This window comes from Pipra filicauda, unplaced genomic scaffold (genome assembly GCF_003945595.2).
Source record: "Pipra filicauda isolate LSUMZ 115617 unplaced genomic scaffold, ASM394559v2 scaffold326_size819446_pilon, whole genome shotgun sequence".
In the NCBI taxonomy this organism is placed as follows: Eukaryota; Metazoa; Chordata; class Aves; order Passeriformes; family Pipridae; genus Pipra; species Pipra filicauda.
The window spans coordinates 377,363-393,053 of NW_024104450.1; the positions used below are offsets into that span (position 1 = coordinate 377,363).

General features: G+C 40.5%; 1 long non-coding RNA gene across 1 annotated transcript; it reads left to right on the forward strand.

Annotated features, from left to right (window-relative positions):
- Positions 1 to 1,612: 1,612 nt before the first annotated feature.
- On the forward strand, positions 1,613 to 14,126 carry LOC120323715. Its single transcript, XR_005564478.1, has 4 exons — positions 1,613 to 1,792; positions 12,392 to 12,435; positions 13,448 to 13,509; positions 13,967 to 14,126. It is a non-coding gene; the product is annotated as an uncharacterized LOC120323715 (long non-coding RNA).
- The last annotated feature ends 1,565 nt before the right edge of the window (positions 14,127 to 15,691 follow it).

The following is a 15,691-nucleotide window of genomic DNA, read 5'->3' on the forward strand; positions in this document are numbered from 1 at the left end:
ATGAACTTAGTGTTTAACTGGACTTGGTCTATGCATGGTTACTGAAAAAAAGGACTTAGGAATTTCAGGTACATAAAGCTCTCCTGGCAACCTTCACCCTGCAACACAGAAAGATTTGCAGGCAGCTGCTGCTGAATAGAATATATGCCAGTTAATAAAATGAAAATATATAGATTAATTAAAAAAATACTATATGGTGAATAAAATGCATTACCAAATAAAATATGGTGAATAAAATAAGACTTCAACACCACCTGAGTTCAACGTCACCTCTCTTTTTACTGGAACAAAAATTACATTTTTTTTAACTCATTTGTTATACCCTATATTGCATTTTGTATTCAGAATATTTTTTTGAAGATCATGACAATGGTTTTGGTCTGATCCTGATTTTGTTTTCATTTTTTTTTGCTACCTGCAAAGTGATATGTTGTACTCATACACCTGTGAGTACTCATGGAAGAATTTCAGTACACCCAACATTTTGAGCACAAGCAATCTCCAATCTTCCAGCCTGAAAAGTCTCTGCACTCTGGCAGCTCTCCTCAGCCACAAAGCCTCACTGATGCTCTCTATTATCCAAGACTAAAAAACTCCAGTTACTGAGTTCTGCCCCATAAAACAAGTTGAACACAACATCTTCCATTGCACACAATGCAGAATAATATTAAAACTACATTTAATTAGCATAGTAAATGAATTAAACAGGACAACTTCTAGACAGAGACACTGTGCTGAGTCATGGCCTGTTTAATGAGAAAACATTACTATGCAATTAGTATTTTCAAAAGGCTGTTGTCCTGGCAAGGTAAATCAGTTTGACACTACCATATTCCCTGATCTTGGGACATCGGTAAATACATTATTTTCTTTTCCCTGTCAGGGAATTACAGAAAAGAAACTGGAGATTCGGAGTGTGTAGTTGTAGAGTAATTATTTCCTGCATTACTTGGCTAGGAAACAACAGACATGAGGTAACTATAATTATGTTATTCTGTCAAGAAATAACAGAATAAAATCCCCATGGATTTTTTAATTATTTTTCCATGGCTATCTTGGTAGGTGAACTGAAAGCATATTTTTCATTCAAACAAACCACTTCTTCCATCTGGGAAAAAAAATAAAAAATATCACAGACTGAAACTTAGAAATAGAGTTTAATTCTTCCTTGAGCTTATTAATTGGAAACTTGTTTTGAGTCTTGAATTTCTTTTTGCAAATGTATTATTTGCTGGAATACATTTCCAACAGAGGGCAGAGGGCAGATTTAGATTACATGTAAGGAAGAAATTCTTCCCTGTGAGGGTGGGGAGGCCCTGGCACAGGTTGCCCAGAGAAGCTGTGGCTACCCCGTCCCTGGAAGTGTTCAAGACCAGGTTGGATGGGGCTTGGAGCAACCTGGTCTATCAAAAGGTGTCTCTGCCCATCACAGAAGGATGGAACTAGATTGTGTTTAAGGCCCCTTCCAGCCCAAACCATTCTATTATTCTATGGTTCTTTGATGAGGAAGGCATAACCACAGCAGTGGAGGATGCTACCAGGGTCGTCCCAGTCCCTGCAGCTTTCCAGGTGAAGCAGCAGCCCAGAAGAAGTGACGTGCAACAAGAACTGACACGTGTGTCTGGCTCCTGGCAGAGCTGGCACATGAGGTGACTCAGTCTATTCCCAGAGTGATACCTTTAAAAAAAGCTGCTGCTGGGTCCCCTTTTTACTCTGACTGTAAGCTGCTGGTGGCTGCCAACCTGGTCAACTGTGTGTTCGTGCAGTGAACTTAAAGCATGGTCATTTCATGGTAAGTATTCAAGGTGGAATACTTTCTTCTAAGTGCAGTTAAAAATTCTAGGGTATTCTAATAAATGAAAGTATATTTTTCAAAGTTTGTGAGAGGAATGGGAAAGAAATACAGAAACATTAACTTATATTTATTCGATGTGACATATCACATTTCTCTGAGTAAAAAGAGCTGCATTTCATAAAAACCTTACAAAGGGATTGAAATGCAATGTGACTCCGTGTTAGAGATGCATATCCCTTGTCTGAATGTGGGACATGATCGTAGAAGAAATGGATTCACCTCACTGTTTGTATAAACCTAACTGAATGTTAGGTATATTTTGCTGTAACAATTTTTCTTCCCAGATAACCATGTATATTCGTATTAAAAAAAAAGCTCTATAAGGTTCTTTCATTAAAATGTTCTGATTTTATTGGTAACAATGAAAGAAAAGTTCTGGACTCACTGATTATGGGAAACCAAGACCTGAGATTTACATGGTTCTTTAACTTGGACAACTCTTTAGTTGCCATTATTTCTCTACCTTTTCTTCATTATCATTTTGGCCAAGAAATGTGTTTCTAAATGCATCAATGAAAGGGGAGGATGTTGCCAAATACATGTCCCTGTGGCTTATCTTTTCTTTCCTCTCCTTTCTTTTTCCTAAACAGGAACATTGTCGCTGATGTTGTTGTTGCTGTTACTTAGTTTCCCAGTATCATAACATGCTAAACATTCAACCCCTGCAAGTTTCCCATAAGATGCCATTTAATCTTAAAGATGCGTGCCGCTTAGAAATTTACTTTCCTGAATTCTCTTTTAACTTCCTTTGTAAGACCTTTGGAGGCTAAACCTCTATCTCTGCTGGAAGGATAATACAGCAGGGCTCAAGCAAAAACATTGACATTTGAAGTCATTTGTCTATTTAATAGACAACAAATCTCAATAGCTACGGTATGGTTAAAAGCTCTTATGAGGGAAATTCTCTTAGAATCTGTAGGATTCTGATCTACATCTTTTCTCTGACCCTTTGCTTTGCTTCAAACATTTCCTAGGATACAGATGCAATGGGTGCAATGTGAAGTGGGGCTTGTGGTAAGCTGTCAATATCCCAGGTTCCTCAGTGTGGTTTAGTGATGGAGACTTCTTTCTTCTCAGCCTTGGGTCCACTAGGGCTTATTTTTGTGCTTATCAGTTTCTTAGCAAAATCTGCTTGGACTTTTGGTTGGTAACTTTTTCTATTGGTTCCCAGTAGTTCAATCTTCCTGATTCTGTTTGTCATTGCCAAAACTGGCTTTACCTAGAACACATGAGACTGTGCCCCTCTGGTGACCACTATGATCTATGTGTAAAGGCCTTTGGTCCCATCTCTGCACTCTGACACACAACGTCTTAACGTACAGGCACAGACAGTTCAATCCACACAGAACAACTACTTGTTATAATTATAAACCAAGGAATACCTAAACCAAATAGAGTTCACAGTTACCTTGAAAAATGTGAAAAAGCTTAAAAAAGCTTAAAAAATTTTTAATAGCTTAAAAAGCTGAAACAGCTCAGGCCACAAAAAAGCCAGGGTGTCCTGAGACCCCGCTCTGCCAAAAGTTGTGTTTATTGGGCTGCAGTTTCATATCCAATAAGCAGGAGGGCATGTCCCTTATAAGTCCTGGATCAGAATAACAGAGAATCGAATCATGTGAGAAATACCTTTCATCATTTTACTTGGACCTGCTGGGGTTTTTTTGTGCTAGTTTGTGGGTTTTTGTTATTCTTTTTTTTTTTTTTTTTTTTAAAGAGGAGAAAAATAGCATTCCCCACACTGAAAATAAACGTCATACATTAATTATTAGTGTACCTGCCTACTGTGAAGTTTAGTGAAGTCACAGAGAAATATTGCACAATAACACTTGTTTATTTCTAAATATGGTACCAGCTCTGGAGACTGAAGGAAAATTATTGAATGAGAAACTTCTTTGAAACATGGCAAATATCTGCTCCTGCAAATTTAACCTCCACAGCCTCTCAGCCTTTTTCATTGCTAATTATCCAAATTCATCTAAGCTGCTCCTTTCCCATAAGTTGTCTTGGTCTTACAAAAAGCAAGCTTATTATTACAGTCATTTCAGTGGCATCAGACAAGAGTAAGTTGGAGACTTTATTGTGTTCATTGTAGTCACGGAAGCTTATGTTGACACCTCCATTCTTGGGATTTGCCAGGAGTCTGTGGTTTTATCTGAACACTGCTGAGAAATGGAATAGCAGGCACTTGATATGCAGAGTTCTTAGACAGGATAAACATTTAGCAGTCGGATTCCTCTTTTTTGGAGAAAAATTGCCGAAGTAACTGGTTTGTTCAGCCTTTTCTGTGTTGTGTCGATGATCTGTTCATTCTGCACAGTTGTAGCATCACAGTGTAAACTCAGGTCCAAATGGTCTTTCAACCACCTCCTCAAAGCAGAGTTAGATGCTGATGCTGATCAAAACAAGCTGCTCCAAGTTTTGTCTCATCATCCGTTGAAGAACTCCCAGGCCTCAGTACTGCCTGGCAGTCCTCAGGGCAGGATGGTTTCTCTTTACATTCAACTCGTCTCCAGTTCCAACTGCCTTATCTTGCCAGATACTGTTGTGAGAAGCTGTCATAGTTTGAGATGGCCCCCCCAGGAGTCGGGGGGCTCAGAGGTGATTGGGTGCCAGGGCAGTGTTCCCTGGAGAGCCAATCACCACTTATCTTATTCGCTTCTGCTAAAAATGGTATATACACAGCACCGGAAGCTGTTGGCAGTTTTTCTGTTGGTGTCTGCTGTGTGTGGGTGTAGAAGGCCAGGGGGTGGCTGGGCTCCTTCTTTCCCCCCCTCTGGGGGGGAGGGGAGCCCTGTGGCCCCCCAACTCTGCCTAGGCCAGAGTTAGAGACAGCATTGGAGTGAGTGAGTATTTGTGAGGGACGTGACTCACAGCACCTGAGGTGGTAAGAGGAGAGAGGCAGGCCTTGCAGCCAAGCCCTCTTCCCCCCCTTTCTGTGGTTAAGCTGTGGAGGGGGGTCTTTTCTTTCCCTCCACCACAGGAAGGTGGAGGAGAGGCTCGGCATTTGAAGCAGAGCCAAGTGGACGGGCTGATAATGAAGCAGCTCAGCGCTAGGGAGAAGAATCCCAGGTGAAATTGGAGACGGGCCAGAGAGAGAGAGGCTCGGGAGTTGCCCTGCCGAAGCTGACGGGGGCAGCCAAAAACTGACTTGGAGGAATGAAGATTCGAAACACCTACTGTGATAAGCTACACTACAGCAACAGTGGACCAAGGTATGAGACTGAGAGAGAGAGATCATACAGCAGAGACTGACATGGGACCAAGGAGAAAGGACTCAGAGCTACCTTCTTGGACTTTGTGAGGAAGGAAGGACTTCCACAAACAGCTGAAGGTTGATGAGAGAGTGTTCAGGGGGCCCCGAACACTCCCACGAGAGAGGGAGTGCGTTGCATATCACCCTTGAAAGGCTTGTCCTGGACTAAAGTTAAAGGGAGGGGCTTAAAAGACTGATAGAAGTTTTATATATATATATATAGCTGCTTTTAGTTTGTACAGTGTATTTATTTGTGTAAATAAATGTATATACTTCCCCTTCCCCCTACAGAAGCCTCTGGTCTGAAAGTTTCTCTCCAGTGTTGGGATAAATTCTGAGGAGGGGGGAGGGAAGCCTGGAAATTGTATTTTCGATTTTCTAATGTGGCTCAAACTACCACAGAATCCCACCCTGCCCCCTCAGTCCCTGCCCCATGGATGACATGCTGACACAATGATTGATTTCATAAGATTCTGGAAGAGTCTTTTGGACCAAGTGGTTTAAAGATAGCTTGTGATCTGTTCCTCCGTGTACTGGTTTTCTTAGAAGAATCAAAATGCACTACATAGAAAATCTCTTCCAAATTCATGTGCCAATTATGAATGATCCACCTCAGCATGATGGGACTTGTCTTTCTTTAAACAGGGTGTGACATCTCTCACGAAGAATCATCCTAGCAACTTAGAACAAATTTTCTAATGAATAGATTAAAAAAAAAAAAGGAGAACCCAGGAGGCCAAGAAATAAGTGACATTTTCCTTCATGCTTCATGTGCCTTGTTTCCCACTCGTCTATATGTTTCTTCATCTAGAAAAACTGATTTCTGAAGACCTCCTCTCTAAGCTGTGTGAGTTATGAGCTTTCTTTCAGAGCAATGCATGAACTCTTGAGCTGCACCCTACAAGAGATGTGGAAGCAGGAGGTTGAAAAGTGGATTGTGCATTCAACAATAATTGGGATGCCAAATCACATCTCTAGTATTGTTATGGTTGCATCAACTTTTTCATCCTAATTTTTGTCTAAGAATGAGAAGTTACCCTTAGGTGTGTTTTAAGGATACTGAAATTTTAGAAGTATATTTATCTTTGGTATGTCGACATGACTGTTTTCTAATTTTCTATGATACTGGTAGAATTAAATTTCAATTCTAAATACCATAAGGCAAATAATGAATTTTACAGCTCACTGTTTGAGCCAAAAACAGGTTTAAAGGTTTATAAACGGGATGGACATAAAAACTCTTTAAGCTGTGCTATGTGATTTCAGACTACAATTTTTTTCTAGAAATTACCCTTTACCCTTTAAAAATCATGTATGAAGAATATAATTCAATTTATAGGCCTGACAACTTTAACTTTTAAATATTGTTGATATTTCATATCTTTCTTTTTTTTTTCCCTTACACTGTTCTGTACATTTTGAATTGCAGTTTTTACCACTTTGAAACTGTAGTTCTAGTGTTTTTCCTATTGGTGAATATTTACCAGATCCAAAATAAAGAACAGACAATTCGGAAAGTGAAATATATTTCTTGTAAATATATTCTTTTTCACTAGTCTCTTGGTATTACCTACAACAGGGGGAACTTTAAAACAGTCCATACTGATTTATTTTTGAGAAGCTGTTATAAATTATTAATATTTTCAGTATATCTGTAATATGTTTAGTGCTGTTTGCTAAAAGAGAAGAATTTTTGTGCTTTTCTTTAGCTAGGGGAAATGAGAATCTTGTAGGGTTCTAGGAGTTGTTACAGTTAAATATACAGTGTTTAAAAAATAAAGAAATGTTGAGGGCAACATCTAGTAATTAGGGCATGATGGTTTTTCTCAGTGCACCTACAAGCTACAAAATAGCCTTTGGAATACTGAAACATCTTTTACTTTTTACTATTGACAATAACTCTTCTGAGTTTGGTTTTGTGCTTGTTTTTGTTGTTTGTTTGGTTGGTTTTTTTCTCCCCTTAAACACTTTGTCAACTGCTGAATTAAACAACCTTTCTTGTCCTCCTGTCCTTTCACTCATTTTTTTCCTCTATTCTAAACTAATTCCATGCTTCCTCCTTGAGCAGTCCAGGAGATGCTTTTCCCTCAAACACCCTTTAAATCAAGTATGTGCAATAAAAAGTAAGATAATCAGTGGAAGCTGAACAGATGAAACAAATCCACAGCTGAGCGTGCTGTTATGTACCTTGTACTGTGGCACTGCCAGTTCATTTTCTTGACTCAGCAGAACAGTTTCAGAATCTCAAATTGTGGACCAGAACACGATTATGAAATCACAATGAAAGATGCAACCTAGCTACGTTTCCAAGAATGCTGTTGCTGTTTTGAGCTGACAGGACTTTCTTCATTCCTCTATCTACAAATACTCAAGTTGGTTTTTGAAGCCACTACAGTCACCACATGGACTTGGTACTGGACTCTGATTCCAGACAGTTTTCTGACCAATACAGTCCAAGAGTTATATTTGGGATTGGCTCAAACTTTGCTTTAAATCTTCCCTATGAAGAAACTCCACTAAGTTATAATTTTGGATTTATGGTGCATTTGAGATTAGTGGTCATGAGCAATACGACATTTCTTTACCACAGTGAGAACAACCACAAGGTAACAATCTGTGTTTTTTTGCTGCACAGGAGCTACACGAGCCAGGAAACACTGGCAACTGTGACTGAGAGGGCACAAGATATTTGTAATGGCTTTAATGAGGGCTACAAGGGATAAACTTCATTAAGCACTTGTCACAGCACTTGCTGTCTGAACCAATACTGCTGTTTGATATCTCCGTTAACATGTTTTGGCATTTTAATGCTAACGTGCATATCCATCTTCATACATATTTTTTCCTCTTTCCTTGTGTCAAAATAGCAATTAATTTCCAGCCTACCACTGACAACAAGACAAAGTTCAAGCAGTGTTTCATAAACGCCCAGAAATGCTGAGTAGTTAAGTTGAAGTGTTAGTGCTTGACATTGATTTATATCTGCTTCATGCAAAACCTGCCATTTTCTCATTAAAAATTGAGCTTTACTGGTTGCATGCTATTTTCTCTCTGAGTACTGCTTTGTTACTTTGCATGAATTGGTTTGCCATGAATATGTCACACTGGGATTTCAGATACTGAGTTCTTTTCAGAATGAGTTGAGAAGAGCAGAAGGGGGAGGCTTTATAAAGGAAAAAGAAAATACAAATACTGTTGCCAGGTCACTGATAAAAGAAATTTTCTGTGTATTAAGCAACTTAATTTTCCAGATTCTTATGTACCTTTGATATTCTTCCATACCTGATGTGCATTAGGTGATACAATTAACATCATTCTTCTTCCATACATTCCCCATAAGATGATAAAATTTGTCTTGATGAAGAGTATCTTCTGCCTCTGGCTCTTGGCCTTGAAGAAGACACATGTAAGTTGCTTTATTAGAAGTCCTGGTATCTTCCAACCTTAAAAAAATATCCATGTTTCTTTTCTTCCTCTCTAATCTTCTTACTAGCTCTTTACCTCTAGTTATGAAAGTTCAACCAACTCTATGAGCTGAACAACCGACACTACTTGAATTCAGTCTCTCTGCTGCCATTGAGCCGAACATCCTTTGACTAATTTCTTTACGTATCCCTTTCTAAGGAAATAAAGCAAGTATTCTCCTTGCATTTCAATAACTTTAAAATCTCAGCTGCTAAAGTGCTGTGCTAGAGCTCAGTTCCTTTGCCATGGGGAGTTTAGTTATTGCTTTGAATGGAAGAAGAATAAGAACATGTCTGGAGGCAGGACAAACATTATTAGGAAGGCATCTAGCATAGAAGAAATATGCAAAACCATTTGGCATATCTCCATTTATTTAATGAAAACAAAATCAGTTTCTGAGAATTGGAAAGCATGTGATCTTATCCCTCAACAATGATTCCATAACAGCTGTGTGTGGCTCTGCTTTCTCAGTTATAATTATTGTTTCACCCTATTTTAGGTGGTATGTTGAGAAATCAATTCAAAACTTACCTGGAGTTTTGTTTAGGGATTGAAGGGTAAAACCAGGTCTAGCAGTAAAGGATGGAAGTTTGTTACTGAAAAAACAGGATTTATGTTTGTGTAGAATTGCTTTTGTCACTTGAGGATTTATCAGTTAATAAAACAAAATTAATGAGACAAATCACCATACTTACTCATAGCTGACCTCATTGAAACATCAAAGCTGAATGGTCCTGTTTGTCTGGGAAGCACAAGGTACAACAGAGGAAAACCAAAGCAAGTGCATATGTTTCTTGGAATTGAGGAATGTGTCTCATCTTGATTTCTACACTAGCCTACCAGTAGCTCCTCCACAAATGCCATTCAATGGCTTGTTATTTAATTCCTTTACTCTGTATTATACAGACAGGATTTAATGGAAAATAACACATCGTGGTGCTTGGAGTTACTAGCAATGGTGTTATTTGGTGGCAGTTTGGTCAGTGCACTCAGCAGGAGCTACAGAGACATTCTCTCTGAAAGAGTTTTCAACACCAAAAACACCTTGTGTAATCCGTGCTGGGTTACAGTTAAGTTCGTGCTGTCAAGAAAAAATCAGCCTTCATCCTGTGTGAAATCATTTTATTTTTATAATATAATTGACTCTGAAACTGCTACAGATACTCACCTTGCTCCACAAGTCAAGACTTTTTCTGTTTTAATCTTTATTGATGATCTGGATGAGGGGATTGAGCGTACCATTAGTAAATTTGCAGATGACACTAAGCTGGGGGAAAGTGTTGATCAGCTGGAAGGCAGGAGGGCTCTTCAGAGGACCTGGACAAGCTGGAGAGTTGGGTTGGTTCCAGTGGGATGAGGTTCAACAAGGCCAAGTGCTGGGTCCTGCACTTTGGCCACAACAACCCCATGCGGTGCTGCAGGCTGAGGACAGAGTGGCTGGAGAGCAACCAGGCAGAAATGGAGTTGGGAGTTTGGATTGACAGGAAGCTGAACATGAGCCAGCAGTGCGCCCAGGTGGCCAAGAAGGCCAAGGGCATCCTGGCCTGCATCAGGAACAGTGTGGCCAGCAGGACCAGGGAAGTGATTCTTCCCCTGTACTCAGCGCTGGTGAGGCCACACCTGGAGTGCTGTGTCCAGTTCTGGGCCCCTCAGTTCAGGAAGGATATTGAGGTGCTGGAGCAGGTCCAGAGAAGAGCAACAAGGCTGGTGAAGGGACTGGAGCACAAGTCCTGTGAGGAGAGGCTGATGGAGCTGGGGTTGTTTAGCCTGGAGAAGAAAAGGCTCGGGGGAGACCCCCTCACTCTCTACAACTCCCTGAAAGGAGGTTGTAGCCCGGTGGGGATTGGTCTCTTCTCCCAGGCAACTAGCAGTAGGACAAGAAGGCATAGTCTTAAGTTGTGCCAGGGGAAGTTTAGGTTGAATATTAGGAAAAAAGTTTTTACAGAGAGAGTAATCAAGCATTGGAATGGGCTGCCCAGGGAAGTGGTGGATTCACCATCCCTGGAGGTTTTTAAGATGAGAGTGGATGTGGCACTTAGTGCCATGGTCTAGTAACCACAGCAGTGTTGGATCAAGGGTTGGACTTGATGATCTCGGAGGTCTTTTCCAACCTGGTTGATTCTATGATTCTATGATGTTCCGTTGAAAGTTTAGATGGTGTCAGAGTTGGTGGATGACACTTGACCAATGTCAAGCTTTGGATACAGTATTGGGTCAGTTATTCCAACAGTCTCCAGGCAGTTTTGGGTCTATGTGATAGGTTAACAAGATTAGCACCCAGGTCTCTTCCAGAATGATCCCCTTCTAAATTGATGTTAGATGTGGAAACAAAGTGCAGGGAATACGTGTGTATATTATGAATTAAATTAAAGAACTGTGAACAAGAAGGTGCATAATTTATTTCTTAAACATTTTCTACACAGGAAGCAGAAGTCAGAAAACATCTATATTGGAAGAACCTTAGTCAGGAGGAATCTTAGTCAAGTTTGTACTTCATGATGATCTTGAAGTTCTAGGGAAAAGAATTATGTATCAGTGCCGGATGGGGATGTGGATCCTGCCAGCCACATGCAGTTATTTGCTTATGTACCTCAAATACTTAGAGAAGCAGGATACATCTGACACTAACCGTAGCATTTTAGCACAGACATTCCTGAGAGTGTGGCTGGGGGATCATTCTTTCCTGTGCTATGTCCCTCTGTAACATTCACCAACTCACAAGTCTCTGTGTGACTGTGCCGTATGGCTAATGCTGTTTTAAATGCAGATCCTGACATTTAATAAAATTAAACGAGGGTGTCAGTACACAAACAATTTGCAACAAGATTATCCCTAGGGCTCACAACCTTTCAGTAATTGAATGAAATAGCAAACTGCAAACAATAATAAATGTGTGTAGAAGTTTGACAAGGAGACAGCAGATGCAAATAAAATTGAGCGAAGAAGCCCATTGCTGATGAAACACTGCCAGCTGGAGTGAAGCTACCTGCCTCCAGGGAGCTGTTGGAATGTTGATGTATAAATTAATGTGCTGCAGAGAAACAAAAAGAATAGGAACAACAATTAATGAGATACAACAAATACTTGGCATCTGAGTTTTGATCAACTTGAAAGGCAGTTACTTGTTCTTGAGTATGTGAAATTGCCTACAGCATGATTTGGGAATGTTCCCTGAGGTGCACTGCTCCTCTGAATAAAGCTGTCCAGGAAGGAGGGTTTCATTGGTACAATTTCTTTCATGAAAATATACGATATTTGGTCCCATTTGCACAAGCTTCTCAGCTTCAGGGTGGACTTCCTGTTTGTTCACACTAGCCTGCTGTATCTAAGGTACCTCTTGGGTAAGTGCTCAAACTGAAGGTTCCCTACAACCTGCTTTCTGCTCTGGGGCTTTTATAATAATATATAATGGCCAGTCTTCGCGAGCGAAGATTTTGGGAAAGGTCATTAACCCTTCCAGCCTGCGCAGTGGATTTTTTAGGTGAGACACAGCGTGCGCTGAACTGAGCCCACCCTTTAGTCCTGAGGTTCATCTGCCGGGGCCGAGCAAAGCTTGGACAGTGGCAGTGAGGTCCCCAGGATGTAGGTTTGTTTAGAGTGACCTTCTCTTAGGTGGATTGCCTACCAAGGCTGATGAGCTCCACCTGCCCAGGGGGCCGGGAATCGAACCCGGGTCGCAGAGGTGAGAGTCAGGCACTCTAACCACTAGACCACCAGAGGCCCCTTCTGGGGCTTTTACTTGGTTGCAAACTCTGGGGCTTTTACTTGGTTGCAAACTCTACCACTTTTTTTTTTTATAATTATTTTTCTGTGTGTAGGTGACTTTCAGCTGAAACTCTCTCGTGTGTCCCACTACTGGCAGGTAAGGTCTCCTTGCAGTGTAGGAAAATAAACTTTTAACTCTCTTTGATTTGCACACAGCTGTGTCACTGCCTTCACTTTTTCATCTCACATGCTTAGACATTTTTTTCCTCCAACCCCTCTGATAACCAATATATCCTCAGGTGATGCTGGTATGATGGACATGCAGTACCCAAACTGTTTTTGGTTTTAGATAACTTGTTCTAACCACAGCACCATGAATAGTAGAAGGTGAAGAAATAAATGTACATTTTTCTGAACAACTTATCTAGACTTGGTATTTGGAACTTACCTTGCTGATATAAGTGAGAAATCCCTGGAAAACTGATTCCTGCCAAACGAGTAAAAAGTAGTTAAATTTTGCATATATTTCTCAGATTCCTTGGCTACAGAATGGGGAAGAGAATCTTAAACATATTCTCCCTTCTTACAGATGTGGTATAACCTGGTGTGGGAACATCTAGACTCCAAGCTTTACTTTCAAGTAACTAAAAATAGTTGCTAAGGAGGTACAATCCCATCAAAAAAAAGTGAATCTTACCTGCAACAACAGATACGGAGTATCCATGCTTTTGAGTTCAGTGGATTCAAAACAAGAGGTTTGAAATCTCCTCACCAACACTTAGGTGGCCACCTTGGTCTCTGGATTTAGGAGTGTGGGAGGAGAGATCATAAAATCCCTTACACTTTACCTTGCACAAAGCAACAAAGCTAAAAGTAGCTGCCCCGAAAATGCACATCAGTTTTGGGATGAAAAAATTAATTCACCTGGTGTGAACTTCACATGCAGCTTCTGCCTCTTCCTCTTCTTGCTCATTTGAGTTTGTTTTGTCTGTGAACACAGTTTCAGGTTCTAGAGCTACCCCTCCCTGACTCTAAAATCTCTCTGTACATTCCCCAGCCGTCTTCGAATGTGTCTATGAACTGGTCCATGTGATGTCTGCACAAGTCTCGTAAAACTGAAGCTGTGATATTCTTGTTTGAGTCACCCTGTCTCTTCATGTGCTGCTCAGGTCTGCCAGGATTTCTGTCCTCCCTCATGTGAGCTGAGCTGGTGGAAACGTGCCAAGGCCAGGTACTTCAAGCAGAAGAAATTCTCATCATCTATGACCATTTAGGCCTTACTGTGTCTCTTCCAAGGGGAAACAGCATTTGTTTCCTGAGTAGCTCCAGGAGGACTAAATGTCACAGTGAAATATTCTAGTGAGGACTGTGGCAAAAGAACAAAACCAGGATTAAGGGGAGCTTTCAGTAATTATTACATCTCTTTCTGGTTGCTTCAGTGGTATTTCAGTCAACTGCCTAAGGTATCTCAGAAATGACTTTGAAATGCTATTCTAAATGGTGTGGACTATTCCTCATCCAGATGACTGTCTGTGAGCCTGTGTGTTTATGAGGTATAGGAGCATGAGAGAGAGACAGACAAATTCTGCAGGGCTGCTGGGGTTCTGGTGTTCCTTTCTGCATCCCTCAGCTTGCTAGAAAAACTTCTTGCCTATCATTGGAAGATAAATCTCCCTTTTCTTATCCAGGAATACCAGCTTGGCCATCTGGATCTTGCAGCTCGTATCAAGGAAAGTACAGGGGACCTGGACATTTCATAGATGCAAAACCTCGCTTCATATGTTTTCTATGACCTTCAGTAAAGAATGTCTTCTTATCAGGGGAACCTGAAAACGTTCTAGACCTAAGCCAAAGTAAAAGAAAACAAAAAAATGAAGGCATCTGTTATCAGTATTCAGGATAGAGAAATCGTGAATACTTGCAAAAGGCTCAGATGAAGAAAGGAAAAGACAAAGCAGAGTTTACTCTGTCAAATCTATGGAAAAAAAATGTGCTTCCTTGCGCATTCAACTCCTTGCCAGGCATCCACCTGCCAGGGGTTTTACCTTTCTGCATACTTTAGGCCATGAGAAAGGAAAGCAAACCAACCAATCCGACAAACAAACACCAAATCAAACCAAACATAGGTGGAGAATCTTGCTTCCATAATCTTTCTCACCTTTGACAAAAGACAGTTTAAATCTCTTTTTGAATGTAAAAGAATATTGAAAGTAGCAAGATTCAATTCTCACCTGAATAAAAAAGAAAGGAGGACATTTTAGTGTGGGGAGAATTTGGCCTTGACTTTTTGGCAAAAAAAGAATTGGTATTTTACTTTCCTGGAAATATCACTTCTAGATGTCTTGTCACACTTGGTGCTGGATCAGTCAAATAACATCTCCTTGTTTGCTGATGAATACAATTACCCTTTATGAGAAGCATTTCTTTATTTCACTCCTGTATTGGAACTCAGGGGGAGTTAATTCATTTGTCAGTCAACAAAAATATTAAATTATGGATTCAGGCACTGAGAAGCAAAGGCAACAATTTCAACACTCCTCCCCCTTTCCCAGGCTCAGTTTCAACCCAGACACCCTCATCCCCCATGCCTGGGCCCCGCTCCCATCATTTTCCCTGCATGTTAACACTTAAGACTTTTAGCTTAAATTGAAGGAAAGAGGGGTATAATTCTCAGGGTATTTCAGAGTGTGGAGAGAAATGGGTGAAAAAGAGCACAAGCCATTTTCTCTGAACTTCTGCTGTTTATGGGAACAGATATTTCACAGATTCAGAGGTCTGAAACACACTCAGCACTCCTGGGCGTTAGCTGAGGACTACTGTGTGTGCTTCTGTAAGGCCAACACACAAAATTACCATTGTTAAGGTCAGAGCAAGGAAACTGTTTAAGAATTAGGCAAATCTATTGGACAAAATTGTTTTGAAAATAGAAGGTAAACAAAAAAATTAGCAGATAGCACAGCAAATGATGGAAATTGCAATTGTATTACTTTAGGCAAGCTAGAATGCAAGATTGATGTTTTGTTCTGAGATTTAGATCTTAATTGTATTTGTGCAAAACAAAAAATTGCATATTCCATTACAAGGAGAAAGAGGTGGGAATGCTTTGAGAAAGGAGGAGCATAGGCCATTTGTCACGACAAAGCAATGTCTGTGGTTGCTGGGCTCTCACAGATGTCCAGCTTTCTACCACAATGACAGTCTGATTCTAGGTATGAACCCAGTGGAGAGCAATAACCACCCTCAGATAAATGGTGGAAAAAGGAAAATGCTTTCGTAGATGACCTGATGTTTTTGTAGTAAGTGTTTGCCTGACCATGAAAGAATAAGGAAAAAGATGAAAATTCTATAACACCACTTGAAGGAGCTGGGGAAAAAAAGGGATGAACAGTGGAGCTGTTATCCTCCTCTGGTCT